General features: G+C 33.1%; 1 protein-coding gene across 2 annotated transcripts in view; it reads right to left on the bottom strand.

Annotated features, from left to right (window-relative positions):
• Positions 1–14269, bottom strand: part of LOC306669132 (transmembrane protease serine 11F) — a 98519-nt gene extending 84250 nt beyond the window's left edge. For both annotated transcript variants that reach the window (XM_079153011.1, XM_079153013.1), the window contains exon 1: positions 14117–14269. The gene's annotated coding sequence lies outside the window, so the exon portion shown is untranslated. The remainder of the gene's footprint in view (positions 1–14116) is intronic.
• Between the last annotated feature and the right edge of the window lie 3906 nt (positions 14270–18175).

The following is an 18175-nucleotide window of genomic DNA, read 5'->3' as shown; positions in this document are numbered from 1 at the left end:
TCACACATGCATTGCTGCATGTGGGCAGGTACTATAGTGGTTTCTATTGCTGCATTGTTGATTGATATTATTATCATTCAAAAGGCAATGAGTGTATGTCATAAATTGCCAATGGGCAAAAGTCAACAATGTCATTATAACAAGACATCAGGAGAAAGTTAAAATACTTTGAAGTCTATCACATTTTTTTGTGTGTCTAAAAGAAAAGAAAGGAATAGAAACGTATAACTTTAGAACCACACTTTATAAAAACACTGTGGACACAACTGTAATTGCAGATCTCAAATTCACTGAATTTCGAACTTAGTAAATCAATGAGTTATGAATGAAGAAATAATTTAACTTCATATCTACTGGTAGCCTATAGATTAAAGGTTGATTTCAGTTTTGCTTCTACTTATAAAGCAATCAACATAGTATTTTTGCAATTAAGAAGGAACATAAGAGAATTTAGTACATGATCACAACTTCCCAAATGTGAGCACTTGGGTCCAAAAGATGCTAGGATGGGGCTGGGGATATAGCTCAGTTGGTAGAGTGTCTGCCTCGCAAGCACAAGGCCCTGGGTTCAATCCCCAGCACTGCAAAAAAAAAAAAAAAAAAAAAAAAAAAAAAAAGAAAGTAATACTGGCAAAAGATGCTAGGATGGAAAGAAGAGACTAGCCTGAAGGAAGGCAATAAGCCTCATGGATCAGAATGCATGCATCATAAGCCTGAGAAAAAGATGAAAATGAGGGCCTTTCTAATACTAATACATTTTAGTAATAATTGACTTTATTTGTGTTAGAAAACTGAGACAATTAAATTTGAGGACACAACTGTAAGGTTAACTTATATCCATGGATCATTATCCATGGATCATTTCCATGTGCTCATTATTCACTACTTTTTACATTTTGTGAGGTAGCTATTGCCTACCTAGATTTTAGGAACATGCAAGGTATGTTAAGAATTAGTGGTTATCTCAAAGTTAATAAAATAATGTCAATAGCACTGAAAATCTGTTTACAATCATCAAATAGCCATTTATTTTCATTTTTTGAGTGATTTATGGAAAAACATTTCATGTGAAAATGGTTTAACTTGTTGGAAACATTAATAGGTTCTGTTGTAATAGAACATGCCATCAACTTCAAGTCAAATTTTAGGTAATTATTTATACTTTCAGAATCTATATTTATGTATTTGCTCCTTTCATAATGCTTTCAACCTGGTTCTCTAAAAAGAATAGTTCTCATAAATAAAAGGCTTAATAACATCTGTGTTAACATTTTTTTACATGGTTAATGTAGTCTGAGATTGTATGTTTCTGGGGTTTCATGCTAACAGGCTATATGTACTAACTGACTAACTGTTGTCATTTAAACAAAAATCTTGAGCCTGAAATCCAACTTAACAGGCAGTTCGAATGGTAGAAGTGATTGTAGAAAATAAAGGGAAATTTAAATTAGCATAAACTTCTAATGCAAAGGATCCTTCTACAAAAAGAATTGGCCTTTAAAAATCCTCTTCTGAGCATAGTGAATAGCATCAAAACCAAACATCAAAATCACAGGCAGCCAATAATACTGTGCCAAAAATTGATCTAGGAAACGATTCTCAAGGACTCACAGAGAGTGTTCATGCTTCTCCATCATCAGGAAGAACAGTTAGTGCCCTGGATCATTCAAATAGCCTATGACCTTAGAGTGACCAAACTCATGAAGAGCAACAAACTAACCCCATAGTAAATAGTTTAGCATAGTGAATAGTGAATAATATGTTTACCTCATTGTGCAAAACTCTGAAGTGGATAGCATGACTGTAGGCAAGATTACATTTCTTCCATACTGATTTCCCTACATCAAAGTGATGAACTGGGAACTCCACATCTAGGTTTTTGCTTCATCTCACAAGTTTTGATATATCCATAGAGTCTTCCCCAAGAACTGATGATTTTCTTGGACAAGAATCATCTTTGCCTTTCATTCTTATTATTGGTATTCTCTCTGCTTAGGGATCATGATATGTTTTCAAGTCATTTGTACTTGCTCTCCACTTATTGTCACAGTTCAAACTTGTGCCGAACCACAGGTTTGAAGACATTTAATTCTGAACCTTGCCAGAATGCTTTTACCTAATTTAATCTGCCACCTTCCTTGAGTAAAATATTTTTAACTTTCTCTAGTAATGCAATACCATCTACTTGGTCCTTTTATTTATGAATTTGTATTTTCTTTTTTATGATGAGGTTACTCTTTGAAAATGCAGCATTTGATAATGTTCCCTCTGTTTGAGTCAGCAAAGATGTGGTAAGAGCCACAGGAAATAATTACAGGAACCCTTGGGCTCTGATCTAACACATTGCAAGATTTCTTCACCAAATGTGTGAACTGAAGCAATCTTTCATTGACATATAGCTGTACTATTTTTCTATTAGATAGTAGTAGCTATCTAAAAAGTAAGTCTATGAAAATGTCAGAGATGTGGGAAAAAATTCCTAATTTCTTTTCTGGGATAAGGATTAGAAAAAATATGAGAAGGAAGTTAGGATGAGATACCACCCTGGAATTGAATGTCTAAGTAATGAGGATAACCTCTCTAGACCTTGTTTTCTGGGTGGAGAGGTGTGGGTGAATAGATAAGTAGATAGGGAGGAGGAGGAGAAGGAGGGCAGGGCTGGGGGAGAGGAAAGAACAATCATTTTAGGTCTTGCACTACGTCCAGGCTATACTGATGTGTTTCTGTCACATTTACTGAAATTATAAAATTTTGTTTGTTGTGTGTATGTGCTTTTTTCTAAGAAAAGTTTTATCATTTTCATCAGAGTCACCAGAGTCCATGATACAACACTCATTAAGAACGTTTGAAATAGATTACCTTTGAGGTTCTGTTGGTTAATTATGTCTTATCTTTCCAATGTGTGGTACCCAATCCAACACTAATCTGATGTTCTTAATGGATTTTATTTCTTGAATGTTTACTCTTCTCTCAAAGCCTCAGGAAGAAAGTGCATAGGAAAGAATGTTTGAGATGGTCTTGATGATACATGTCCCTTTGTACTATGCTCTCTTTCTTCTTTCCTTTCTTCTCCTTTTCTCTTTCCTTCTCTACATGCAATCACACTACCTGGTGTGGATAGAAATGAATATTCCAGACGTTAGAAGAAGCAAGCAGAGGATAAGCAGGATGAGGAAAGACAAGAGCAAGAGTAAAAGAAGCAGACAAAGAGACTAGCAAGAAAATGAAGAGAAGGAAAAAGAAACAGCAAGAGAAAAGGGAGCAGAAGGAAATGGTGAGGAATTGGGGAAGGGACAATCAATAGTACAATAGAAATCATCTCTTGACCATATGGTTAAGATTTTTAAGATCTTTCATGAGAAAATAAAAATATGTATTTAGATTGTATCTTATATGGTTACACATTCATAGGTGTTTGAATGTAAATAGATGGCTGTATGTTTTTATTTTTGAAGTATTGAGAATTATACTTTTATGTAGTTCTCATTCCACAAGATGCATTTATCTAAAATAATCAAATCATCTTGTCATCTTTAGAATTTTTTAAGTTAAGAATATTTCTAGATACCAGACTCAAACTTTCATTTATTCATGTAGTCATTAAACAATATTTAGTGAGCACCTGCTATGTGCCACACAGGGTGTTAATTGTTGAGCAAACAGCATTCATCTCTGTCTGCAGAAAACCCACAATTGAGCAAATAAGACCAGTACCAAGTAAATAATTAACAATTATTGTTATTGTAGCTCTTGATCCTAAAGTATTGCTACCTAAGAGGATGTTAAATTAATCATGAGTTCAAAGAACAATGGGGGAGTCAATGAAGGTGTAAATACAGTTTGATAATAGAAAACTGACTTTTACTTCCAGAACCTGTCATGAGTCCATCAGCTTATTTGCATACAATATATAAAACAAAACACTGGGTAAAAATTCCTCTTCCCCATCCTTCCTTTCTAATCATTTAATAGGGACTAGGATTGATGACTTAGGAAAACAAACTATATCTATAAAATGTTCCATAGATGCATATTAACATGTCTCCCAGAGGTTTTACAGAGATTAAAGTCTATCCTGTTTGGCATAATATGAAATGCAAAGCCAGTAATACTCGAACTATTTCAAATACAGCATGAAATAAGACTGACAGAAAATGTAGCTTGTTTGGCTTCTCTGGACCCCAGAATCTTCGCTGTACTAGTCAAGTAGGCTCCTGTTCCACATTGTACTTCTGCTATCTAAACCATTAGACTCCTGTAGTATGCGATAATTTTCATGAGAAATACACATTCAACATGATTTTGTTGAATTGTTTAAGATAATATCTTGAAACCATTTCCTGCTTTCAGAAATTCTGAACTATTTCCAAGAGCAAGCTTTGATTTTTGTCTACTAATTGCTGACATTTGGAAAGCATCTAGATTTGTTTCAAAGAGCTCATGAGAGCGGTGAGGTACAAAGTCATTAGTAGAGATGTGGGAGGATACTACTAGAACCTACTCTACATGAATTTATTTAATATAAAGAATAATGAGAAAGATGAAATGTTCTGACTTTGGCATCTTCATGCAGTTTTGGATGTTAAATGGTCACATGTTACATATGGTGTCCTACATACTCTGAGGAAAGACTAGGGGTTCAGCCGATGGTGACACTGATGTTTGTTGGTTTGACTTCATCATATTTTGTTGCATTGCAATTAATGTGTATTGGATAAAGTGAATTATTTAAGAAAAACATTATTTGGATTTAGCTGAAGTCCCCTCACAAAATGGAAAAAGTATTAAGAATATTTGGGGGAATAAAATATGAATTAAAGGTAGTACAAGAATCACTATGTCTGTCTTAGTAAAAAAAAAAAAAAAAAAAAAGGCAAGCATTTTCCACAGTAAACCATTTTTTCATGGCTATCAGAGTAGTTACCTGATACGAGTGGTACTACCTTTGACTGTAATTAAAAACTGAGGTCTTTGAATACTCAAAAACATCATTATATTTGTACTTCCTAACTTAAGTGTTCAGAACCAATAGTGGAAAATAATCCAAACAATTGTGGGTCTTTGTATTTTTTGTTTGTTTGTTCCCATGGTACTCACTACTATTTTTTTTTTCTAATGTAAATTGTGTGGGTGTGCATATGTACCTGTGCACTTGTGTGTTTATCTCCAGTTCTTCCCATCTACTAAGAAATCAAATTGCCTACAAATTAAATTACATATGAAAAAGGGGGAAATTGCCAAACTTATTTGTAGCACAAGTAAACTCTGAATTAGGAAAACTTAGTAAGTAGAATATAATAGAGGAGTTCAAGGAATTTCCTAGCCATCAAAACTTTGGTGAACGGGTAGATATGTTCTAATATAAAGACACAAAAATTGTCCTGATCACTTACACAAATGTCTCAGTAAACCATATGTTTCTACTTGTGTTTTTAAGGTAAAATGGAAGTTTAGGAAGACCTGAGGTCATATTTTAACTCAACATATCAAAGTGTTCACATCCAATAAAATAAGGTTTGCCACCTTAGCTTTCATATTGTGGGCAATTATATTTCTCATGATGGAAACAATTCCCTGGAAATGTAAACATAAAACAAGACAAACTAATTTGGGCCTTTGTTGATTCACAATGTTATTTTTATCCCTCCTTTGCTCATTCTGACTGAAACTCCCTGTGATGGCTACTTTGTATATTTTTTCCACATTTTTTTATTGGTGCATTGTAATTTTACATAATGATAGGATTTGTATTACATATTTGTACATGCACACAATGTAACTACAATTTGGCCAACATCACTCCCCAGAACTTCCTCTTCCCTCCCCTACTTTGTTATATTCTTTTTGTGTATGTGTGTGTGCTGCTGGGGATTGAACTCAGGGGTGCTTAACCACTAAGCCACATCTCCTTGCTTTATGTATTACTTAGAGACAGGATCTTGCCAAGTTGCTAAGTGCCTCACTAAGTTCCTCACACTGACTTTGAACTAGCAATCCTCCTGCCTCAGCCACCATGCCTGGCTACTTTGTACATTCTTGATTTAAACATTCAGTTTTGATATTATCCCCATTCTCACATTGATGAGATGCTTTATCTTCCTACTTCTGAAAATATTCAACCCATTTTATGAGGATTTTCCCTTCAACACATTTTTACCACTATGTGTACTTCCATTATTGCTTAATAAAATCCGAGGTATAACAGGTATTCAACAAAAGTCTATAAACAACTGGAACAATTTTTTTTAAACAATGTATGAGTTGAACTGATTTTACCTGAAAAACAAAAGACAAAGAGACCTAATAACTTTTATTTTTTTCTTTCTTTCTTTTTTTGGTACTGGGGATTGAACCAAGGTACTTTACTATTGAGCTACATCCCCAGCACTTTTTAATTTAATTTTGAAGACAGGGTCTCACTAAGTTGCTGAGCCTGGCCTCAAACTTGCAATCCTCCTGCTTCAGCCTCCCTAGTTGCTGGGATTACAGGCATGTGCCATCACAGAGAATGCCTATCAAATGGGAGAGAGAGTCTCTTATTTTCCTTCTGTCCAGTGGCAATAATAAAACTAATGAATGGAAGTTACAAAGAAAAAGATTTTTCTAATTTTTTAAGAAGAGTTTTTACTCATTTTGTAATTAGTGTTGACCAAAATGGAATTACCTTCTTAACCATGATTTCATACTCTCTGGGAATGTTTAAACAGAATGTGAATGAAAAATTTACTGAGGCTATTATATAGTAGGTTTATATACTGGATAGGAAATTGGATGTTTTATTTTATCTAGGAGTCTGTTTATTCATATAGTGTATTCCCATTTAAAGAAAAATCTATCCCTCCTTTCTTCATTTCCTTTCCTATACTTCATTAGTTTTCAGGAAAAGGTTTTGAACTAAAACATTTAATTTTTTTTTTTTTTTTTTTTTCAGTGCTGGGGCTTAAACTCAGGTACACATACTGTACAAGTGACCTGTCATTGAGCTACATCATTCCTAGTCTTAAAAGATATCTCTTTTGAATAAGCTTTACACGTTACCTGCTTTGTAAACTGGGCAAGGTTACCTAACTCCATGAATCTCAGTTTTCTCCTCAGTAGAAGAGGGATGCTAATATCTACTCTATACCAATATTGAATACCAAATGAAAAAATGAATAGTTACTTCAGGAACAATTCTTCAAATTGCTTCTGAAAAATTATCAGACAATAAGGAAATAATATTTCCCTTACTTCCTTCTTTCAAGAAATATTTACCTGAATGATTAATGCCACCAATATTTGATTCTTACTACCTTTTCTTCTTCCTACTTACTTTCATCTCCTCTGCTTTCAATATGAAATTCTACTTTTGATCACAATCAATACTAAATATCACTTGCATTTTAGCTTACAGATGACTTTTTCACATACTTTGACAAAGTCTCTCAACTCCCAAAGGGTTGGATGGTGGTACATAAAAATTGAGACTTGGCATAGTCTCCTTGTGTCCTTCTCATTCTAATGATCTCTGTTTTCATTCATGTCTTCAAGCCTTCAAGTGGGAGGTTCCTACACTAGACCTTTGGATTTTTCCTTTTCCAAAACAATGTGTCTTTCAAGAGTTAATCCATTCCAATGACTTTATAGAAGTCTCTTCTTTCAGACAACTTCTTAATCTATATCTCCACTTACCATTGCAGTTGTAGTTTTAATAGATGACCTACTAAGCTTTCATTATCTTACCATGACCTTGTTTAATCACATATTTTAAAAATATTTTATTCGCCTACTATGTGTCAGACATGGTACCTGGAGCAACACTACAGATAAAATGGTAAATATGACGCCACTCTCCTCTCAGAGAATTTACAGTAGTCAGGTATCTATCTCGTATTCAATCTTTCCACTTACAAGTTTATCTGTATAAGTTGGTGGCATCATCCTATCTCTAATCACCTGCTTTCAAAAATTGAAGGATATAAACCACATTTTCTTTATCTATTTGTCTGTTGAAAGGCATCTAAGTTGGTTCCATAGTTTGGCCATTGGGAATTGAGCTATATTGATGTGGTTGCATCCCTTAGTGTGCTGATGTGTCAAAATACATTCTGCGATCATGTGTACCTAATTAGAACAAATTTTTAAAAAAGGAAAAAAAAATTGAAGATAACCTTCATCTAGGCTTCTATGTCATTCTCTGTATCCATTCAATGATTTGGATAATTAGTCCTTCAAGTAGTTTCTTTAGCTCACATTTCCTCCTCTCTTTTCCCAGTTTAGCTTAGATTGTTGGGACAGTTTTCTAGCTGAGCTCCATGACCCTTGTTCTTTTTTCTTTCTGCCCTTTATGCTAATTAAAAAGTAAATTGCCCACAAACATTGGTTTTGACATATGACTATTAAAATATTTAATGGCGCCCTATTTTATTCCTCATCAAGAACTGGATGAATGAAATTCAGAATCCTGTAAGAATCAAATTCATTCCAACTCCATTTCTCATGATACATTACATCACAAACTTCCAAGTCTTTTTAAGTTTATCATCCTTAAAACATGCAGTACTTATTTTAACTATGTGATTTCTTTTCTATTATCACAGCCTCCTCACATTTAGGTGTTCTCCCTGTCATTTTCCCTCATTTAAATATAATTCTGTAAAAGTTCAACCTAATTATTACTTCCTCAATGAAATCTCTAACACTTTAGGTAGTAAAGTACAGTTCCAGATACAGATTGCTTAGACCCAAAACCTCGTTCAGTCACTAATTTTGTGGCCTTAGTTAAATCCTTTAATCTTTCTATGCCTTGATTTCTTCACCTGTAAAAGAAAGATGAAAATAGCATCTATATTTTAGAAAAACTGTTAGTAACAGATTAAATAATGAATGTAAACTCCTTGGAGTATTATATGGCAAAAGTAATCACTCAATAACCATTACATCATCATCAGTAGCTTACAGTGGTAATATGTTATTCCAGAACTGTTAACCTCTCCTACAGTAGACTTTTCTATCATTTATAATCAATGTTGCACAATTTAGTCCTGAATGATATGCAGGTTTGTGTTATTTACTCTTGTGCATATTCCGATTTTGTCTCCAGAACTCCATTTAAAATCCTGAAGAACAGAAATGGAAACTTTTGTTTCTTAGTTGTCCTCTAGTGTCTGGTCTAGACCCATGGTAGGTAATCAATTAACTGGCTGATTTGTCCTAAACTGTTCTGAAAGTTGGAACTACGATATGTTCCCTCTTCCATTTTGACCCAGGAAGTGAAAACAACTTCATATATACAAGTTGCTTTGTTGACTTTGCAGAATTCTCTAAGAACTTTCTTTCTTAACTGATAAAAAAAATCTTATAATAAATTATTCTTTAAAATCAGGATAACCATTTCCTCTAAACAGGTTCCTTGTTTTATTAGTGGCTGATTTAGGTTTTTCTAGTGACTTAAATAAAGAGTTATAACTTGATGAATAAGACTGGTATGTCATAACATGGAACTTCCATTGCTGTTATTAAAGCTGGAGTTAGGGAGTGTAGAAGCTGTCTATTCTGCATGCAGGAAATAAGGGAGTCTATTATCTATAAAGAATTTAAACTATAAAGAAACCAGTTAAGGCCGGTGTGGTTATTATTATCACCCTGTATCCACAGTTCTAAACAACATCATTGATAAAATGTCCCTCCCTTCTGGAGGTGGATAGTTCCCACTGACACCCACCCCCACCCCACCTCCTACATCACTGCTCTAAAGTTATCTTTGTGGAAATAAGATTTTTCCTGGTCAATATGGAAGTTCTGACATATCTTAGTGCAGCTTTTTTTTTTTCTTACTATTTTCCACAGTAAAAGCACATTTTATATCACAGCACCATACATACATAGATACACACGTTTGCAAAAAATAGTCATCTTTATTATTGACAGATTATGGCATTAATATTGAGAAATATCTTTAGCCAACCAAATAGGAATTACCAAGAAACATTCTAAAAGTAGTTTCTCTGGGGCCTATGAACTAGAAACAATTCAAAATTAAAATCAGTTAGGCTTTTGATATTGAGGAGTGAAAACAGAAATGAAAATCCTGATTGATTTTCCTTGGCCTCTTCTAGCAGCAGCATAGACAACAGGAATAATAAGCAGGAAGACCAAATTCTAGGATGGGAGTGGGTGTTACCCAAAGGCTTTTCACCTTTACCCTTTGAAATTTCTATTTCCAAGTTTGGTGTTGTCATTTCAATTTCTCCCCAACCCTAAACCCTATCCAGAATATACTTTTTACTCTCATTTAATTCTGGCCAATTTCATATTTGATTTCCAATTCACATGACACTGACATTCATTACTATCTACCTTTCTCTAAACCATGTGTTTTGTTTCATTCATCTCCAGTGAGTGTACTAATTCCTTGGTTATCTCTCTCACTATCAATGCATAATTCAAGTACCTGTCACTGGAGAGGTTACTTTATGCCTGTAATTCATGAATGAAACCAGTTATGGAGCAATTTTGCTGGTTGGGATTTCTTTACGAAAACTATAGTTGGATGCCCGGATAACAACAAGATGAGAAGCTTATGCTTTAATGACACATCTCAAATATTGCAAATTATTCTCTCTTATCTGCTCTTTACTTAAGGATAAAGACCAGTTGTAAATAAGGACAATTATTATTATATAATTTCCACAAATTTATTATAGTTAACTAAAATTTATCAAATATCTTTAGGTAAAGATTTAAAAGAGGATGACTTATTTCTAGTTCTGTATAAATAGTCAGACAGCTATTTTACACTGAGGAGATGTTGACTCCAAACCTGTTTCCATAGGGATTGCAGGGATTGATTACTGATATACTTTCTTTTTCCTAGTTAGTGTTAATATAGGATATTATTTACCTTAAATTATTATTTCCCATTATTAAAATAAGGAATTTAAATATCAACAGTTTTCTTCATGTCCATGATACTATGATATGACATGAAATCATAAAAGGGCATTTAAGTACTGATATCAGATAGGTTAAAATATTATTTGCAGGTGCTGAGATTTTTATTAAAAATCCAAGCTACTTAAGAGAAAAACTACTATCAAAAAATATTTCAGAGACTTGATACAAAATATAAATACACCACATTTAATAACTTTATCATTATTAGCCAGCTGTAATAAAATATTTCACTCACAAGAAAGCAAAAATGACACAATATAACTAGCAATAGCCCTAATTAATGTACTGGACCCATATAGTGAAAACTACATGCATTTTAAAGAGAAAATGACTATGTGGAAAATATTACAAAAAGGAAATATTTATACAATGGTAGACATAATTTTTATATGCAAGCATTGGCAGTAGGCAATTATTTAACTAGTGTAATTTATTTTTAATGTGAAATTCATACTAGGTTTTAAGATGAAGAAGAAGATGAGTAGTATGAGGAGTAAAAAAGGAAGAAAAATGGGAGGAAAACAATTTTTAAAGAAGTTAAGAAGAAGAACATAAAAAGTTCTGGAGATTACAATACTCAAATGTTTCTTTAGGTAAAACTTCAGAATGTTCTCAGATCATAGCTCTTCAAATATTATTTTCTGTAACCTCTCAGAGACATCAACTTAAGTAGCGATGTTCCCCAAATAATCAAAGTAAAATATACATATATATATAGATATGTATATATCTACATATATATTTTTTTACAAAATAGGTGTCATAGCAACAACTAAGACAAATCTGATTCAGCGTAGAATTTTTCAACCTCTAATTTAATGTCTCAAAACATTAATTTAATAAAATTAAGTCCCCTCTCCCCCAGTGGACTGGCTGAAGGAGTGTGAAAGTTTCAAAGAGTACTGGTTTTGGTCTATGGAATGACTGTAGAATAGTGATTCAATATTTACCACTCAGGATCAAAAATTATGTATACCAAACAGAGGAGAGCTATAGAGAATAAGTAACAGTGTAGATTTAAAAAAAAAAAAAAAAAAAAAAAACATTGTTAACTAAGAAACCTGATTCTAATTTCTGGAATTAATCACCCACTACCTGATGTATTTCTGCCTTTCTCTGGATCTGTTTTCATTTCTGCCAAAAGTAAGTTTGAACTTCATTATTACTGATACCTTCTTCTATTCTAAAATAACTATACTTTTATGATTCTAATAATCTAATCTAGGAAAAAAATAGGACTATTTTTATGAGACTGAAACAAAGTTCTGATCATCAAGAAGTATATATTGCTAGAGATCCTCAGTATGACTGTGGAAATGACTAAAATGTTATGCGTAGGGACAGGAAATAAGCATTAATTAAAACAAAAAATAGCACCAGGAACACCAGCATTACACTTTTTTAAAGTACCTGATCTGTCTGGTCATTACATGCATCATCACTATGATAAATATGGATGAACTGAGTCATGGAATGAAAAAATAACAGTAACTTTTTTGTGGGCTTATCTGTTTTTTTAACCTGCCTCTAAGTCTAATAAATCAACACCCTATAAGTGCATAGTTCTGTTATGAGCAAAGTAAAGAATTAAGTCAGGTTTCCTCATATATTTTGATTTTAAGACACCTTCATATTCCTAAAAATTATTAAGGATGTCAAAGGGTTAGGGTTTATGTGAGCTATTGATACTTACCATATTAGAAATTTCAACAAGAAATTTTAAAGTTTGATTGATTTATTTGAAATAATAATTAACAATTACATATATCATATTTATATTGAAATTACATTTTCTCCTTCCAAATTATGAATTCCATTTTATATTTATCCCCTTTTGAATTCGATGTATTGCGATGTTTTGTCTTTATTGAAGCATTTTAAGAAAATCGTGATTCACACAGATATGTAATTAGAAGAAATATTCTAATAGCTTTTCCAAATAATTGTGGCTATACTTTGTACCCTAAAACTTGAAAAGAATTACTTTCTTAAAGGTTAGTTATAACACAGAATCAGAAGTAATATAAATCTATGTTTTTACTCTTTTATGTTAAAACTCACCAATGTCAATCACAATGAGTGGATCTTTTGTATCATTCATGTGTCATGCACTAACTATTGATAAAGTATTGGTTCACTTAATTTACAGTCATGCAGTTCTCCCAAATGTTGAGACATTTCATTATGAATGACGAAAAAGAGCATGCCTTAATATTGACATCAATCTCATTCATAAAAAATACTTAAGTTTTGGGAAACCCTCACATTCAAGAGGAAGTACATGAGTTTTAAGAAATCCTGAGTTTCACATAAGAGTTTGAATTTTATCTCTAAAAACAAATTCTTGTTTTTTTTTTTTTTTTTTTTTTTTTTCCTGAAGTGATAAACTCCATTCATTTTTAACAAACTATCTGACAAAAATCTAAGTCTAAATAAGCCTGGTCTGTCAGTAGTTCTTTCAGGTAAAATGGTGCTACATATTAAATAGTAGATATTTAAACTCTTAACTGCCCAAGAACTTCCCTAAAGACAGTCATTGTACTTTGGTATGTAGAAGGTTTATACGCTTTTCATTTTATCATGCAACTCATTAAATTAGATCTGTAGAAGATGATCAAGTTTTAATACATTAAAAATTTACATTGCTTCACCAAGAATAGTCTCAAGTGCAACTGGACTTCTTTTTTTCTGGAATGTTGGAAGTGACAAATTCAATGACACCCGGCAGTTTGGTGACACTGTCTTGATTCACCCTACAGTATCAGTAGATTTACTCATCATTGCTTTTCTCCATCAGTACAAATGTTAACACAGTGAAAATGTCAAATGGTACTTGAATATTATTATGAAATGGTTCAGCAATCTAAAAGTCTTAGGAATCCACTGGTCCCTGTGGTACAAACTTTGAGAAGCACTAATTTAAACTTTTCAAACAAAACAAATGCCATTATAAACTTCTGAAGATATTTCTAAATTGACTGTAAGAACATTTCTTAACAATAACTTGAAACGTATAATTATTAACTTAAGGTTTGAGAGACAAGAATAAACTTTGAATATGAGAGAGTTTAAATGTAAGAATCAGAGATAATTTTTTTGAAAAGCCCTCCAGAAGAAACTCAACAGAGCAGAAGGAAGTAATATAAACAGTTTAAAATAATGTATTAATTGTTTTCCATACCTTGCAATTTATAATCTTGAAATAGTTCCAACATCAGATAACATCTGCTTTTTGTAGCTGGTAGCAGTTGAAAAAAATCCTTGAAGGAAAAGTCTAGAATCTTACTCCTGAGATCCAAACTAGAAGGATGACATTCAGTCACCCTCCTTCTCCCAGGACTTAATCCTTTAAGCCTGACTCAGCCATGGGCTACAGATTAAAAAGGGTTTTTACATATCTGAAGGAAGTCACATGCCATCTCTGCTTAGCCAATCATAGAGCCATGCTAAAACAACAGCCAGTCAATTGAGACATCATCTAATGACCTGGAAGCACCACTGTCATTATCTGCAGCTCTCTCCCAGAGAAATCTGAGGACAGCACACGTTCCATCAGGTCTTACAGCTTCCAAAATGTAGAAAGAAGCATTGTTATGTTCATTTTATACATGGGTTAAAAAATTTGACCAAAACCTCAGAAATTCTCAAAGCCCTCCCCCCCCCCCCCAAAAAAAAAAAAAAAAAAATCAATCAAAGAGCTTGGATAAGGGATCTTTATTTCAAGAATATTTTGTTTCTCATCTGTATGTTTTTGTGCTACTGAAGAAAATGAATAGAAAATAATCCCTACAATAATAATTTTTGGAGTGCTTTTTTTCTAGCACATAAAATGACTTTGCAATAATTAAATGTGTGCTGATGAAGTGTGCCATCATAAAACTAACATTTATTCAGTTCCTACTATTGCAAGATATGCTTTTAGTCACTTAAATGGTTTGAACATGTCCTCTAACGCTCATGTATTGAAAACAACTGTCAATACAATAGCGTCTGGAGGTAGTTGGGTCAAAAGGGCTCTGTGCCCATGAATGGATTAATGTCACTATAATGGGAATAAGATTATTATTCTGAGAGTGGGCTTATTATAAAAGTGAGTTCCACCTTTTCTTGTTCCCTTTCTCTCTCTTTCCCTCTCTCTCTCTCTCTCTCTCTCTCTCTCTTTCTCTCTCTCTCTCTCTCTCATGCCTTCCACCATGAGATGATGCAAGATGTCCCTTGCTAGATGCCAGCAAGGGACTTCCTTGATATCGGTTCTCCATTCTCCATAACTGTGAGCCAAATGAGTTTCTTTTATTTACTAGTTACCCAGTAAGTTACTCTGTCATAGTGACACCAGCTGGGCTAAGACTGGCAACAAAAATGAGTAATTAAAGGATTGAGTGATATTAGTATTATAAAAATTATTCACAATACATTTAGTGTTTATTTGAACTCTAGTTCAAAAGGCTGTTGAGAAACTATCTCAAGAAAATAATTATACCTACATTTTGACTGTAAATTATTGGTAATTAACAAAGACGATATGTCCAAACTACTATATACTATGCTATTAGTGCAACTTTGGCAGCAGTAGATTGTATCTAACACTTGAAAGATGAAACAACTAAGAGTTATAAGCCTCCTTAACAACTGCTTATTACAGGGTAACTTTTTGCTGAATCCTCTACTGCTTTCCAGCCACGAAGTCTTTCAAATTCTCAGACTCAGCTTTCACATATCTTCTCTATCACATATACTCTTCTTATCCACAAAAGACTGCTAGAGTTCATCAATTTGGCAAAGTAGTGGGTTAAAAAATCAGTAGCTTTCCTATATACCAACAATGAATCTGCTGAGAAAGAAATCAGGAAAACAATTGCATTCACAATAGCATCAGACAAAAGAATTTTTAAAAATCCCTAGGAATAAAATAACTAAGGAGGTGAAAGACTTTTCTACAAGGAAAAATATAGGACATTGAAGAAATAAACTGAAAAAGAAGACACAAAACGATGGAAAGTCCTCCCATGATCACAGACCAGCAGAATTAATGTAATTAAAAAGGTTCTACTACCAAAAGCAATATACAGATTCAAGCTATCCCCACAAAAATACCAATGTCATTCTTCACAGAAGTAGAAAAAAGAAGTTCTAAAATTCATTTGGAAGAATAAAAGACACAGAATAGTCATAGCAATTCTAAACCAAAAAAAAAAAAAAAAAAAAAAAACCAGTTCTGGAGACATTGCAATACCTAACTTCAAATTATATTACAGAGCTATAATAACAGAGATTGCATGGTACTGGCATACAAAATGACAGATAGACCAATGATGCAGAATAGAAAACACCAATCCTCAGTCACCTGATTCTTGATAAAGTTGCCCAAATCATAAGACACCCTTCTTTACAAATGGTGCTGGGAAAACTGGATATCCACATGTAGAAGAATAAAACTAGATCCTTCTCTCTCACACTATACAAAAATCATCTCAAAGTGAACCAAAGACCTAGAAATTAGAACCAATATATGCAACTCCTAGAAGAAAACTTGAAGTCAACAGTCTAGCATCTAAAAGGCACAGGCAATGACTTTCTCGATATAACACCTAAGGCTCAGGAAATAATGTCAAGAGTTAATAAATGGAATGGAATCAAATTAAAATCTTCTGGACAGCAAAACAAGATATTAGGAATGTGAAAAGAGAACCTACAGAATGGGATAAAATCTTTGTAAGTACTCTTCTGACAGAGGATTACTATCTAGAACATATAAAGAACACAGACACTTTACACCAAAAAAATTAAATAACCCATTTAATAAATGGGCAAATGAATTAAACAGATATTTATTAAAAGAAGAAATACAAGTGGCCAAGAAATATATGGAAAAATGCTCAACATCACTAGCAATTAGGGGAGTCAAAATCAAAAGTAGACTGAGTTTTCATTTCACACCAGCTAGAATGGCAGTCATCAAGAATACAAATAATCATAAATGCTGGAAAGAAAGTGGTGAAAAAGGAACACTTTTAAACTGTTGGTGGGATTGTAAATTGGTACAACCACCATAGGAATCAGTGTGGTGGTTCCTTAAAAGACTGGGAATGGACCCAACATATAACCCCGCTGTATCACTCCTGGATATTTATCCTGAAGAATTAAAGTCATCATGGTATAGTGATACATGCATACTCATGTTTATAGCAACACAGTTCACAATAACCAAACTATGGAACCAGTCTAGGTGTCTATCAACGGATGAATGAATGAATAAAGAAAATGTGGTATATATTCACAATGGAGCTTTGTGAATATAAAGTCATAAAGAAAAAATTATGTCATTTTCAGGACAATGGATGGAACTAGAGACCATTATGTTAAGTGAAATAAGTCAAACTCAGAGGGTTAGGTGTCATATGTTTTCTTTCATATGTGGAACCTAGAGAGGAAAAAGAAAAATAAACATGGGGGAAGATCTCATAAAAATGTGGGAAAAAAAAAAAACCTTGTTAATAAAAAGAAAAATCCTAAAGTCTCTATCTTCAAAATGTATTTTCAAATCTGACTGCTTCTCACCATATTTTCCAATATCATCCTAATCTCAAGTCCTGGTCATTTGTGGACAATGATTATGAAGGTTGGTTTTCAACCTCCTAGAATAGTTGTTGCAGATATTGGATGGGTTGTCTGAACTGGTGGCTGCAGATGATGGGTCAGAGTTCCATTTTCTAAATCACCTATTTTTGTACACTATTTGTATATACTGTCACTTGCTAAGTAAATATATAATAAGCTACATATAATTCATGATATATAGTTTTTAAATATTTTTCTTTTATAATACTTTTAAATTGTCTCATTAAATATTTTTGTTGTCTTTAAAATCTTGAGTCAATAAACACCTCCAATTAATACTATGAATAAATATCTAGAACAAATCCAGTCATTTAATAGCAATCGTCAATAGGCTGGGTCCAAGAATTTTTTATTTTAGAATGGCAAGGATTTTAATCTAAAATATCCATAAAGAAAACAGTAAGATGAAAAATATATTTTACTGGAGTTATATAAGGAAATGATGGAGATGAAACAACAAATAACTACTGAGTATTACTTACTCCTACTTTGTATAATGAGAATCTAACAAAAGACCTGTGAGAATTGCAGAGGGATCAAAGAATCCCATTGCAATAAATGGATGATCCACTTATAGTTAGCCCCAACCATAGGCACTGCCTTTCAAACACTATTGTTGCAC

The sequence above is a fragment of the Sciurus vulgaris genome, assembly GCF_902686455.1.
Source record: "Sciurus vulgaris genome assembly, chromosome: 9".
NCBI classification, from domain to species: Eukaryota; Metazoa; Chordata; class Mammalia; order Rodentia; family Sciuridae; genus Sciurus; species Sciurus vulgaris.
This window is presented reverse-complemented; position numbering and strand designations above follow the sequence as displayed.